The sequence below is a fragment of the Myxocyprinus asiaticus genome, chromosome 2, assembly GCF_019703515.2.
Source record: "Myxocyprinus asiaticus isolate MX2 ecotype Aquarium Trade chromosome 2, UBuf_Myxa_2, whole genome shotgun sequence".
Taxonomy (NCBI): Eukaryota; Metazoa; Chordata; class Actinopteri; order Cypriniformes; family Catostomidae; genus Myxocyprinus; species Myxocyprinus asiaticus.
In genome coordinates this window covers 17,375,493-17,389,877 of record NC_059345.1, presented here as the reverse complement: position 1 = coordinate 17,389,877, position 14,385 = coordinate 17,375,493, and the positions used below count along the sequence as shown (strand labels likewise).

The 14,385-nt window shown below is 40.8% G+C and overlaps 1 protein-coding gene across 4 annotated transcripts in view; it reads right to left on the bottom strand.

The window, feature by feature from the left end:
* The window catches only part of LOC127413421 (metallophosphoesterase MPPED2), a 91,623-nt gene that overhangs the window by 43,630 nt on the left and 33,608 nt on the right, over positions 1-14,385 (bottom strand). The window lies entirely within an intron of this gene.

The following is a 14,385-nucleotide window of genomic DNA, read 5'->3' as shown; positions in this document are numbered from 1 at the left end:
TCTAAATGATGGTGATGAAGGCTTTTCTTTATTTGACTATTATATGTGACATAAAATAATTATCATATGACAACAGCCTCCTCCCCTACCCAGAGCAGTTCACATTTCTGTTGCAGAGAATTGAGTAGACTGCATAGGTGCACTATTAGGTTGGCCATCGGTCGTCATTTTTAGAAAAATATACTGAAATATATTGAAGTTACTTGAGCATGTAAGTTAAATATCCTTTTTTCTCTCCGGATAAGTTACTTTTTTACTCGGACAAGTGAATGACCAATTTACTTGTCTGGAGGACCTGCACATGACAATGCTTAATATCAAGCCCTGGCTCAAATATATGCTCTAGTCGATTTTGTGTTTTTACCATTTGTGAACTGCGTTAAACTGTGTCTCATTTATGCTTTGTGGGTGTGACTTTTTTGCCATGCCATAACCATTCATATCTATACAACCAATGTGTTTATGATTAAATTACTACTAGAGCACAAAATTGGTTACAAGAGCACAAAGCTCTTCATAGATCTAGCCTCTTAATTTTGCTCTCAAAGTGCACCAGATTGATGCATTTAAATGCATCCCCCTAGAGGGTCCAAGGTCCACCCAACACAGTCGGTGGGAAACACTTCTGGTTAAAAGTGAACAAAGTACAGTGTTAAACTATATAAAATTAAAAATCTTTAAAGATGATAATTAAAAAATATTGATAATGAGTCTCCTGCTCTTCTGATTTTTCTCCTAAGAAACAGACCCCTAGTATCCTGCATGTGTATTCTCTAGAGAAACATTTGAGACAAAGTTGATAACTTCAATGACACATATCTAAGACCTCCATAGTGTTTCCTATGCTATGAAAAAGCAACCTCTGAGCAATAAACTGTTCCTCCAGATACATATTTTTTTGATAAAGCAAAAAAAAAAAATTTTAATTCTAGAAACTCAAAGGTTTCTTTTCACAATAGGGTTAGAGTTCATTTGTAGTATTTCTAATTAGCTTTATATAAAAACAACTGAAGTCCATGGTATATCCTCATTTAGATTTAGGTAACTGTGTATGTACTTCGCAATATGTAACTGTGTGCATGTACTTAGCAATAGTTTGGAGGAGAAATTGTCCACAGAACATGGCTAAATCTAACAAAACCTGACATCTGGGGACAACCTCAAAGGTAAAAATGATCAATGAATTGTAAATATATATATTTTTATATATATATTATTATAAAAATGCTCATTTTTATTATAAAACATTTTTTTATAATTTGGGGGACAGGTTTGGGGTTAGGCTTAAGGTTAGTCTGTAGTAATTATAACACATGAACTGTTTGGACGTAGCGGGAGGATCTCAAACAGTAGCTCCTGTCACAGACCCTTCAACTGATGGAGAAAATGTGATGGAGGAGTTACTCCAGAGAGTCAAGACGTCAGATGATGAGCCAATAATGGAAGAATGGAGTGTGTGAGCGTAGTATACATGAGAAGGTCTGTGGGAGTTTTCTAAGGGGGAGCTCTGCATCCCGTCACACTCCGTGGGGCAAAGGTGATGACAAATGCACCATTTAAAACTCACTCAGTCAACCGAGCGACTCAGCCTGGGAAAGCCATTCACACACACGCATAGAGACCCTCCCCCTCCTCAGTCTGTAGGCTCCATAAAGTCTGTATGAAGTCCGACTGCCTAAATCCCCCAGCATCAGTAACCTGACTACATTATGATCCCCGCTTTAAGCTTTCGGCTCAGCAAGGGAAGGGGGGGGTTTAACCATAGAGCACTGGGGCTGTAAGTCCAACACCTGGTGTCACCATTTCAAAGCTCCTCAAACTAAAATTACCTAGTTATTAAATCATAGGGGACACATAACTCTCACACCTTCTCACTTGAGCAGGTTGTCTGTGTGTGCTGATCCAAAATCTGAACATAAAGCCAGTTAAGGTGATCTATCAACCATTTGTGAAAGGCAAAACAAGATGAAGCTGGAATATTTATTTACTTAATGTTATGGGTTTGCGCTAAACCTCAAACCCTGAGTATTAAACTTCAGTGTGTAATTGTCCTGTACCGTTTGTTATGTGTACATCAATGATACCTCAAATCTTGTGGCTTATTGAGTAGAGGTGTTCAATTACTTTTTTAAACAGTAAGACTTACGATTTTCACCTGGTGAACAACAAAATGAGCAAAACAAAAAAACCAAAACACACACGCACACACACACACAAAAAAAGGTTACCCAAGTTATATCTAGGGAGCAGAATATCATATAGACTTGGGGGTGTGCTCTTCTGACTTGGTCCAGTAAGCAACCACCTAGAAACCACCTTTTCAAACTTTTGATGCCATGAACCAATGTGAACAATATGATGATCCCCTTGCGAGGGACCCTTTCCAAAAATATAAAGACAGCTATATATTTTCATGTATAAAGACCCATTTATACTGTGAGAGAAAAATAGTTAGCGTGATATTGTTAACACAACATTGTGTTTAAATAATTGGCTTTTATATTGCCATTATACTAAATCCAAAATAAATAATTTGGAAAATATTTATTTTGCATTTCGATAGCATGTTAGTGCTATGTAAGTTGATAGTATTTCTTTTTTATCCACTATTATAGTAACATTACATGTATATAAACTTTATTTGTAGTATATGACATTTGTAATATATGTAATATACGATATATTACTGTTTGCATAATCGACAGATAATAATGTCAAAATAAAAAAAATAAAAATAATACTTTTTAGTTTTTTACACCTAGCACCCAGTTGCAGCCCCCCTGGGGGTCTCAGACCCCAGTTTGAAAACCCTTGACCTAGAAGACACTAGCAATCTCAGACAAATCCACTAAAAAATAATCAAAACCCCTTAGCAATCACATAGCAACACCCTGGCAACAACCCACTATGGCAGCCATTTTTGCACAAGAAGGCATCATTTACATATTCTTCAGAAAATACATAAATCTAGTCTTACTAAAACTATGGTGTTTGGTGGAAACTTACCATGGTGCATTTTACTAACTGAGGGTATACCGGCTCTACTGACTGTTTGTGAAATCAGTATGAAGCTACAATATCCACAACATTTCTGTGCACTTCAAATAACAGGATTGGTTATCCCATTCCATTTAAATTAAATTTTGTCGTTCACTTCTCAAATATACAAAATAATCTGGAGATGGGCGAGAAAAGTGATCATTTCTTTCTCAGGTTCTGTGAGGTCTTTTTCCAGAGACTATCAATCACTCTATGCAGATAAGGGGTAAAGAAGACAGAGATTATGAACGGTTGAGGATTAATCACACAGCGTATGAGAGCAGTAGAATAGGATAAGTGTCTTTGTGTGTGCATGTTTTAAAGTACGACAGAGTAAGCATATACAAATGGAGTCAGGGGATTTTCACATTTTCGTACAGAACTGGATGTGGCTTCTGGCGCTGGGCCAATACAAACGAGAGAAGAGCCTGGTGCCTGTACCACCAGCCCCATTTGAGCCACAGAGAAATATTTACCCAAAATCTCACAGGATCCAGACTCTCTAGAGCTGAATACACTTGAGCAATGCTAGGTTAAAATAAAATCACACAAAATCTGGATGACTTTCTATAACCTATATCTTTTAAAATGTTGGTCTACTTTACTATTGTGGTCTGGTCTACTACTAATCTTTTTTTTTTTTTTTTTTTTTTGGAGTTCTCCCCTTTTTCTCCCCAATTTGAAATGCTCAATTCCCAATGCGCTTTAAGTCCTCATGGTGGCGTAGTGACTCGCCTCCGCGTCTGAGACGTCAATCCGTAACCATGTAACTCTACACACCCTAGTAACCAGGCCAATTGGTTGCTTAGGAGACCTGGCTGGAATTATTCAGCATGCCCTGGATTCGAACTCGTGACTCCAGGGGTGTAAATGCAAATTAGTTAATATTTTAGGTATTTACGTTATGTTAATAGAGAATTATTTGGAAATGTCAGCCTGCCAATTAATATTTTTTCAACATGTTACGCAAGTGTACATTTTAAGAATAATCGACAATAAATTGCACAAAATCTGGAAAATATTTTATCGATCAGTTCTAATTTTAGGTATTCGTGGTAATAGTGCGCAACAGGACCCACACTTTTTCCGCCGTCTTGGTTACGGAAGTGTTTTTTCCATTAATGTTTTCCATTGGGATTTCATAAAATCCTTCATAAAAGACTTCTAAGCCACGAACCAAACCAACAAGCTCCCAGGTGAATCACACGATTACAAACTTTAATTTAAAGCAAAATGTATTTGAAAATTGGACAAAGAGATAAAGGTACAAGACTGTGTACTTAACGTCTTTTATGAGGTAAGAACTGCAATCACATGAAGCACTGTGAATGACGTAATCGAATTAAAAACAAAGGAAAATAAAAAAACTTTTTTTTAAAGTTGTTGATTATAAGTATAGAAGGTTAGCTTTTATCTTCAGGATCATGGGTAGCATAGTTCTTCACCAGGAATTTCGCTATTAAACATGATTTCTTAAAAATGAAGTTGAAATAATGTAGACTGATGGCTTTAATGAAGCATGTACCATCGATTAACAACCTCTGAGCTCAAGGTAGGTCTGTCTTTAAAGGTATATAAGTTATCATAAAATCAATTGCCCTATAGATTTTTTTTTTTTACTTCTGGAACCAGACTGTTGATCTCTAATACCATAAAGATTTTCTAATTAATTTTGTTCTAAATATTGCATTTACTGATTTACGTTATTAATGTTAATAGTTAGGGTACTTCAAAGGGTCATTAATAGATTAGAGATCGATAGAGACGGGTCAGCTTACTTCAAATCGCTTCTCAACGTACATTTCCCTAAATTGAGGACAGGTACATTCCAAGCTGGTACAAAAGAAGAGAATTAGACCCGTTTACCTCCCTAGTACTCTAATGCATTGCCTGGTCTAGGGATGTTTGGTCCAGATGAACTGGTCTAGGGCTGTGACAATACAACCATATATCTACTGTTTATATTGAGATAATTTTTTTCAGTGTAAGCGTTCTAGCAGAAGACTCCCAGCTGTACATCATCATGCCATTATCTAGTTAGCTCCTAGCCAATCATACATCAGCCATTGCTTTAAAAGCCTGCTTTCAATCTACCTCTTTGCTGTTTCAGTGTGCCAACACAGCAATTCCCAATTCTGGACATGGATTTAGTCACTTGCTCCTTACCTTATATCCAGGATCAGCAACTCCTCGTCGCAGTGCACATCTGCAATTTCCGGAGTCTCAGTGGGATCACTGTCCTCTTGGAATAATAATAGAAATGTTAACCTGGCATCTCCATCAACCCTGATCTCTCCAGGCCACAGGTGAACCAGCTCAGACATAAAATCTTGGGAAGCCTCAAGATTAAAAGCGCCGAGTATGGCTGCTGCATTGCGAGCTCTGACACAACATGGCAGTGTTTTGTTTGTTTTGTTCACAATTCTTATGTTTTTTGTCTTGGATGTTGTCTGCCTTATTGTCTACGACAGACAAACACTTTTGGACATTGGTTCAGCAATTTCACACCATAAACCGGACTTCAAATTCCTCAATGCCGACCCGCTGTTTACAAACACGCAAGCGGAGCCCTTTGTCTGGGCAGTCCGGACGCGGAAACGCAGGAGGAAAAGGGGAAACAGAGCCGGCGTTCTCATCAGAGTAAGATGCCGCACAAATCGACCCCCGCTACCCAGTATTCTACTGGCAAATGTTCAGTTTCTGGATAACAAACTCTGCGAGCTGAAAGCACAGATCTCTTTCCAACGAGAGACGAGGGACTGCTACATTATCCGCCTAACAGAAACTTGGATGTCTGCGGAGATTCCAGACTCAGCCATTGAACCTGCGGGGTTCTCCGTGCACCGAGCGGACAGAGCGAAAGACCTCTCAGGTAAAAGCAGAGGTGGTGGTGTATGTTTTATGATCAACAAATCCTGGTGTGATCAGAGGAACGTACATTCTATCAAGTCTTTCTGCTCTCCTGATCTGGAATTTCTCATGCTTCTGTGTCGACCATTCTGGCTACCGAGGGAATTCACAGCGGTCATTATCACAGCTGTGTACATTCCCCCACAAGCCGACACAGACCGGGCAATCAAGGAACTGTATGGGAGTATAAGTGAGCAGAAACTGCGCACCCTGAGGCCGCGTTCATTGTGACCGGGGACTTTAATAAAGCCAGTTTCAAATCAGTCGCACCAAAATACCACCAGCACATTAGTTTCAACACGCGAGGGGACCGGGTTTTGGACCATTGCTACTCTCCCTTCCGGGATGGCTACAAATCTCTCCCCCACCCACCATCGGACCACTCTTCCATTCTGCTTCTGCCCGCTTACAAGCAGAAACTGAAACAGGAAGCACCCACCATCAGAATGATCCAGTGCTGGTCGGACCAATCAGACTCTACGCTACAGGACTGTTTTTATCACACGGACTGGGAGATGTTCCGGTCCGCCTCTGATGACGACATCGAGGTTTACACTGATAGCGTAATGTGTTTCATCAAAAAGTGCATGGAGGACGTAGTTTCGACCAGAACAATACGGATCTACCTGAACCAGAAGCCATGGATAAATAGCGATGTTCACGCGGTACTTAATGTGCGGACCTCCGCTTTCAATTCCGGGAACGCAGAGGAGCATAAACAAGCCAGTTATGCACTCCGAAAATCAGAACAGCAAAATGTCAGTACAGGAACAAGATTGAAGGACAGTTTAACACCACCAACTCTAGAAACATGTGGCAGGGAATTAACATCATCACGGACTTTAAAGGGAATAAAAACTCCATGTACACCGCTGCCTCTCTCCCGGATGAGCTAAATACTTTTTATGCTCGTTTTGAGGGAAATAACACCGCCCTCGCGGAGAGAGCTCTCGCGGCCGAAGCTACGGAGGTTAGTTCACTCTCTGTCTCTGTAGCGGATGTAACCCAATCCTTCCGACGGGTGAATATCCGCAAAGCCGCGGGCCCAGACGGCATTCCGGGCCACGTCATCAGAGCGTGCGCGAACCAGCTGGCTGGTGTTTTTACAGACATTTTCAACCTTTCCCTCTCTTTGTCTGTAGTCCCCACATGCTTTAAAACATCCACCATTGTGCCTGTTCCAAAGCAATCAAAAATAACTTGCTTAAATGACTAGTGTCCTGTTGCTCTGACCCCCATCATCAGCAAATGCTTTGAGAGACTAATCAGAGATTACATCTGCTCAGTGCTGCCTCTCTCTCTTGACCCATTGCAGTTTGCTTACCGCAACAACCGCTCCACTGATGATGCCATTGCATCTACACTACACACTGCTCTCTCCCACCTGGAAAAAAAGAACACTTATGTGGGAATGCTGTTTGTAGACTACAGCTCAGCATTCAACACCATAGTGCCCTCCAAGCTAGATGAGAAACTCCGGGCTCTGGGCTTAAACAGCTCGCTGTGCAGCTGGATCCTGGACTTCCTGTCAAGCAGACGCCAGGTGGTTAGAATAGGCAGCAACATCTCCTCATCACTGACCCTCAACACTGGAGCCCCACAGGGCTGTGTTCTCAGCCCACTCTTGTATTCCTTGTACACACATGACTGTGTGGCAACACATAGCTCCAATGCCATCATTAAGTTTGCTGATGACACGACGGTAGTAGGTCTGATCACTGACAATGATGAAACAGCCTACAGAGAGGAGGTGCACACTCTGACACACTGGTGTCAGGAACACAACCTCTCCCTCAATGTCAGTAAGACAAAGGAGCTTATGGTGGACTTCAGAAGAAAAGACAGAGAAAACAGTCCCATCACCATCAATGGAGCACCAGTGGAGAGAGTCAGCAGCTTCAAGTTCCTGGGTGTCCACATCACTGAGGAACTCACATGGTCCATCCACACTGAAGTCGTTGTGAAGAAGGCTCATCAGCGCCTCTTCTTCCTGAGACGGCTGAGGAAGTTTGGAATGAACCGCCACATCCTCACATGGTTCTACACCTGCACTGTAGAGAGCATCCTGACTGGCTGCATTTCCGCCTGGTATGGCAATAGCACAGCCCACAACCGCAAAGCACTGCAAAAGGTGGTGCGATCTGCCAGACACATAATCGGAGGTGAGCTTCCCTCCCTCCAGGAAATATATACAAGGCGGTGTATGAATAAAGCTCGGAGGATCATCAGAGACTCCAGCCACCTGAGCCATGGGCTGTTCTCACTGCTACCATCAGGCAGGCGGTATCGCAGCATCAGGACCCGCACCAGCCGACTCCATGATAGCTTCTTCCCCCAAGCAATCAGACTTTTGAACTCTTGATCTCCCACGATCAAAATACATCAGCACTGCACGTTATTACTCTTACTCTTATATCTCACACCGGACTGTCATAAATTATATTATTATTATATATATCTCTCTTAACAACTTACTATCAACCGACAGCCTGAATGTCAATACAGTACAATACAATATATTTTATAGTCCAATATATATACTACTATATATACTTTTTTATTTTTATTGAATAATGTGTATCTATATTGTGTGTATTGTATACTGTACAGTGTATGTTATTATTTGTATATTGTGTTGTGTGTAATTATGTGTATATTAGACTTTAAATTGTGTTGTGTTAATTTGATGTTATTCTAAATTGGTATATGTCTCATCACTGTCACGACTGCAATATTGATCGGAACTGCACCCAAGAATTTCACACACCATTGCACTTGTGTATGTGGCTGTGTGACAATACATGTGATTTGATTTGATTTGAGCCCGTCTTCCCTCCCTGACGATGCCGCCGCTCCTGCCCTGCATCAAACCTATGATTTGACCCATAAACGATCAGCAAATCTGGACCTTCATCTAGATCTCAGTCATGTAGGAGACCTCCCTCAGTCAAGCCACCACATCTACCGCAACCGGAATGCACGACCCGGTGCTGGAAAGCCTGCGATCCTCGCCAAGTCCGTCAAAATTATCACCTCAAGGCAGCAGCTGGTCCCCATCAGAAATATACTAAGTTCTCAATCATCTTAATCAAATGCATTTAGAGGATGGTTTATGGGTCCTAGGCTTTCTGCTGCCAATATTGTCATAACCCTCATCTGCATCAATATAAAATTCAAGTGGCAATATTTCATTTCAATAGATCATTTGGTTCTCATAGTTCATGGTAGGTGATCACGCGTTTCACAGCGTGACGGCCACACCTTGCGGGTAACTGAGTTTAAGGTTCACAATGCTGATTCATTCATTGTGTTGCATGCCCGAGTGTACCCCTATCGGGGAATCAAGATCTGTTATTCATGCAAGTCATGATGCATAAGTACTTATTGTATGAGGTCTTATTACTCATTCAGTTAAGATGATGCTTTGTTTTGTTGGTCACTCCTATCGCACGTTAAATGATGAAGTGTTTCATTCTTCATACGTCTACTTCCACGTTCTCCAAATATGCAAGCACCACTTGTTGTTGTGCGCCTCTGACACCTAGCAGTAGGCTCCACTCATTACATTTCCGTTTTTCAACAGCACATTTCATTACCAGCGCAATGCATTTTGCTGCCTTTATATGATCAAGTCGAACAGGGGTCTAATTCCTATTCCACAGTTATGTTTATGTTGTATTACTCATTAAGGCATCATTATAGTGCAGAGATTTGTATTATATGGATCTCCAAAAATCATTTATTCACTGTTTGGACCATGTTTCAATCAATGGGGACTTTCTAAGCATTGGGGCTTTATCAATGTTCCAAATTTCAAAGCTCATTACGAATTTAACAACTACGTTAGCCTAACTACATTACATTTTTATTTTAAGTATCAGTGCATTTAATTCTTTGCTCTGTTCGCTTTTAATGTGCTCGTGGTTGGGAAAAAAAACATTAGCCAATGCACCAAAACATTATGACCACTTACAGGTGAAGTGAATAATGTTGATCATCTTCTAAAAAGGCCACATGTCAAGGTCTGGGTAGATTAGATGGTAAGCAAACAGTCAGTTCTCATAGTCAACGTGTTGATTGCAGGAGAAATGGGAGGAGTAAAGACTTGAGCAAATTTGACAAGGGCCACATTGTTATGGCTTGATGACTGGGTCAGAGCATCTCTGAAACAATGCCACACTGCATTCATTGTTCGGGAATGGTTTGAGGAACATGATGAAGAATTCAAGGAGTTGCCCTGGCCTCCAAATTCCCCAGACCTCAATCCGATTGAACATCCGTGGGATGTACTGGACCAAAAAGTTTCCCCACCTCTCTGTAAATTAGACAGATCATTAGTTCGTGCTTCCTTCCTCCCGCCAGTTTCATTTTCCATATGTAATCTCCTGTCCCTTTGAGTCACCTTATTTCGCCATGCCATCATTCATCAAGGCCGCTCCAACTATCGCCTCCTCACGTTAGCCCATTCCGTCGATTACTCTCTGACAACGTATCTATTGACGACGGCTGCCGATCGAACCTCCAATTTTGGTCCCGTTACTAATACACTGGAACAGAAATTCCCTTTTCCATAACAAAAACCCCAAAACCTCAGATGGCATGTCATTTTTCACGGACGCGCGCCCTCCGTAGGTCTTGGAGGCTACTTTATAGGAACATGGTTTGCAGGGAAATGGACGGATTCATTTCTCACTCTCGCACTCAGCTCCCCTTTATCCGCATCTTCAAAATTTACCTCATTGTCATCGCCAGCGTATTATGGGGTCCCCTCAGGGCACACAAACGTGTCGTGCTTTTTTCAACAACATCACTGCCGTCACGATCATCTATAAGGCCGGTCCTCCTCCAGGCTCATTATGCCTCTACTGAGACATTTGACATAGCAGAGCATCAACTGCACTTCATTCTCTCAGCCGACCACATTCCTGGGTTTTTCAATTCAATCGCAACTCTCTCTCATTTTCAGGAGTTTCATCGACTATGTCCCTCCACCAGCATACTTCCCGTCCCCTGCCCACACCTTTCGGACTTTCTGCTGGACTAAGCCCCTCACTCCTCCCCCTTTTAGATTCCACTAAAACTCATGCAGAAAGGACTCGCCTAGTCCACGCTCATTCATAATCTCCAGCTCCTCCTGCCCACACACCTTCACGGTTATATATCTGCAAATTAGTTCACATTTCGCATCTGACCCCTCAAACATTGAGGTCTCGCACAAGATATCGCACAAGCAATGGTCACCCTCGTCGGAGGGCTCATAATCGTACGTCATCATCTTTTGGCAATAACCGCCCTCGTTGCATGGCTCATACCATACGTTAATTATCTTCAGCAAAGGGATTGCACAATGTTGCCCCATCATAGGGCTCAAACTAAACGTTGTCCATCCTCTGACAGATATTACACAATTAACATTCATACGCAAGCATCGCTATCCTCAAGCAAGAATATCACACAAACCATGCCCCCTTTCTCATAAGGGCCATCAGCAAACGCAAGCACGGCTTATCCTATTGTTAAGGTATCGCACAACCATGCCAGGGATATTGCATAATTCACGCACCAATGTATTTTTTAGTTATCACTTCTCTTTTTCTCTTCTCCAGACTGAAACTTTAGCCACGAAGACCTGGTTCGTAATCATCTGGAACTCCACTCTTTGTTGGGTTGTATCTGGTTTCTCCTTTTGGGGTAGGCTCCTTGGCCCCTGCCTCCTATCTGACGGTTCGAGAAGCAATCTCATCGGACTGCCAGATGGGGCTTACTCCAAAAGAGAAAATATATTCAGTGGTTCAAAATCATTTCATCAAATAATTGTCAAGTCAACTTTAACAAGCCTGCAAGTCTTTCTGATAGAACAATACTGCATCGATACTTTAGATCCTTGTATTGATACAACTTTTTTTATTTATGTCTACCTTTACATTTCCTAGAGTTCAATTAATGAAGTAGCAGTTTGGCAAAATACTTTAAGGGTAAAATCTGAAACAAGCATTTTTCAGTGTCGTGAGGCAACGTTCCGGAGAAACGTTTTTTTTTCTTTTATTTTTCGTGAAAGGAACTTTCATCATGTTTTCTCGACAAATGTCTTTTTAAATTCCACAGTGAGTCGTCCTCACACTCTTATTCACCCTCTATATCATTTAAGGTGAAGTGTGTAATTTATGCACCAAAAACGTGACCAAGCGTAACTGCAAAAAAATGGCTGTTTTCAAAAAGGTTTCTCGAACATTTCCTCAGTCTTCTATTGATTGGACAAAAAAGATAGCCCCGCCCCAAACTAACACCATTGGTTGAACTAATCTTGCCGGATCTGGCTTTTTACAAAAAGAGCAATATTTGTATAGCGCTAGAGAGACACAATGTTCACACTTTTTGAGGGAATCAGCTTACAAATGGCTTAATAATAGTAAGACAGATAGAAAAAAGACACAGCTCAGTCCAGATGCACTCCAAAATGTTCAAACAGCTTAAGGTGATGTAGATCGCAAAGTATAAGGGAATTAGGCTAAAATACAAAAAATAAGGAAAAGCAGAATCAGTGTTGTCATGAAATAAAGCGGAGCTGCGTGGCGTTTCCGCTTGAGCAAACCTTGTGTTAGAGTGTCTAAAAGGGAAACAATTTGGCGTTATATCTTTGATGTAGTGTTGTAAAAATACCAAAATTTCAATAGTCGGTACCAATACCAGTAAAATTTCACGATTCTCGATACCACATTCGATACCACAGAAAAAAAAGAAGAAACAAAAAGGTCATATGCTATTGAACATGTAAAAAATTAATTCTAACAATTACATGTTTCCTTGAAGATTTTCTTGATTAAGTGAACATTGCTTCAAGTTTTAAGGACCATATGAAATCAGTTTTTATTCATTTTAACTCAGTAAGTTTCAGTAAAGATCCCTACAGCATAATCCAAAACCCAAAATTGGTCTTATTTTTGTCAAATAAAGTGCTGCACAACAGAGCATCACATTATAAATGAAAACACTGATGAAACTTCTATTCAGTACAAGAGCACTCTTGAATGTGAGATATAGCTTAAATATAATCATTATTATTATTATTACTACAGTAAATACTATAATGCACTATACATTAGTTATATATTTCCATCAAGCTTTTATTTTGAATCAAACTTTTATTTAGATGTGATGGCTTTTTCGTTCTGTGTTTTTCCATAGTAGTTTCACACCTACAGTTAAGACATTGGTTATATGGTCCAGTGTGATTATTAAAGCGCAAAATGCTGCGATTTAATTAAATATATAGTCTGCAGGCATTGCACACTTTACAGTAAATATGCACTCTCTTTTGTCATCTACTACAACAAGCACAGCGTGTGATGCTCATAAAATGTGGTGTTTTGATCAGTCTGTGTATTCAGCTTATAAGCAGCTTCATACATTTATGTGTGCTGAAGCGCGCAGCACATGCAGACTGTATTTATTTATTTAAATCGGCAGTTTAATAATCACACTAGGACATATCACTGTTTTAATTTTATTCATTGTCCATTTCAGTGTAAAAAGAGCAACAGACCGTGCGCTCTGAGCAAATGATGGATTGGTATCGGAGCAATCTTGTAGCAAAAGAAAACAGACTTCTTCAATCAAAATCATGCAAAAAAAAATCTTTTTTTTCCCTTTTTCTCATTGGAGAATGAGTCAGCATGCTTGTATTGTAAGGGCTGGTCTGCCATCATGACATTCAGTAAGTATCTGACTTATGTTACAGATTCATCACTGTGACAATATGGTAATACAAATTAGCTGGCTTCTCAAATTTCTCAGCCAGATGAGGCACACGCCGCAATAGGCCACCCAGAATTTTCATAGAAAGACCTCACACTGCTGGTCAACCTGACCACCTCACGGGCCATCTGTGTATGTGTGTGCTGAGTTATCACAGTATCCACTTGCCCACTGACCCCCTCACCCCGTTTTCCACAAGACCCCATGCTGTCACAACAGACATTTAGCAGCTTTCACACTAAAGGCCCACAGGGGACTTTCTTCCTTCCTTCTGCACTTCCTCCCTGGTTTCCTCTTCCCCACTGTCTGTTTCACTACATTTGAGGGATGCCCTCCACAATGGCCTTTTTTAACTTAGTTTCACAGCTAATTATAGACATTAACAAGACTACAATGGGTGAATCTTACAATTGGTTTTAAGAAGAAAAATACTGAGGTAAACAAAGACTAAGGGGCGAGAAGTAAAAAAAGAAAATGTCAGGAAGCATTAAAGATGTAGTGAGGGGGATAATTACAGTTCAGGGTTGTTTTATCTTTTTAGCTGGATGCTAAAAAAACAGGAAGTAGGGCAGAGGTGCATCCATATATGGGCGGCCCAACAGAGAACAAGAAGCGAGCTATTCCCATAGCAGTGCAACAAAAACATGGGTTTCAAGAGGATCAGAGCATCTGAGGAAATTC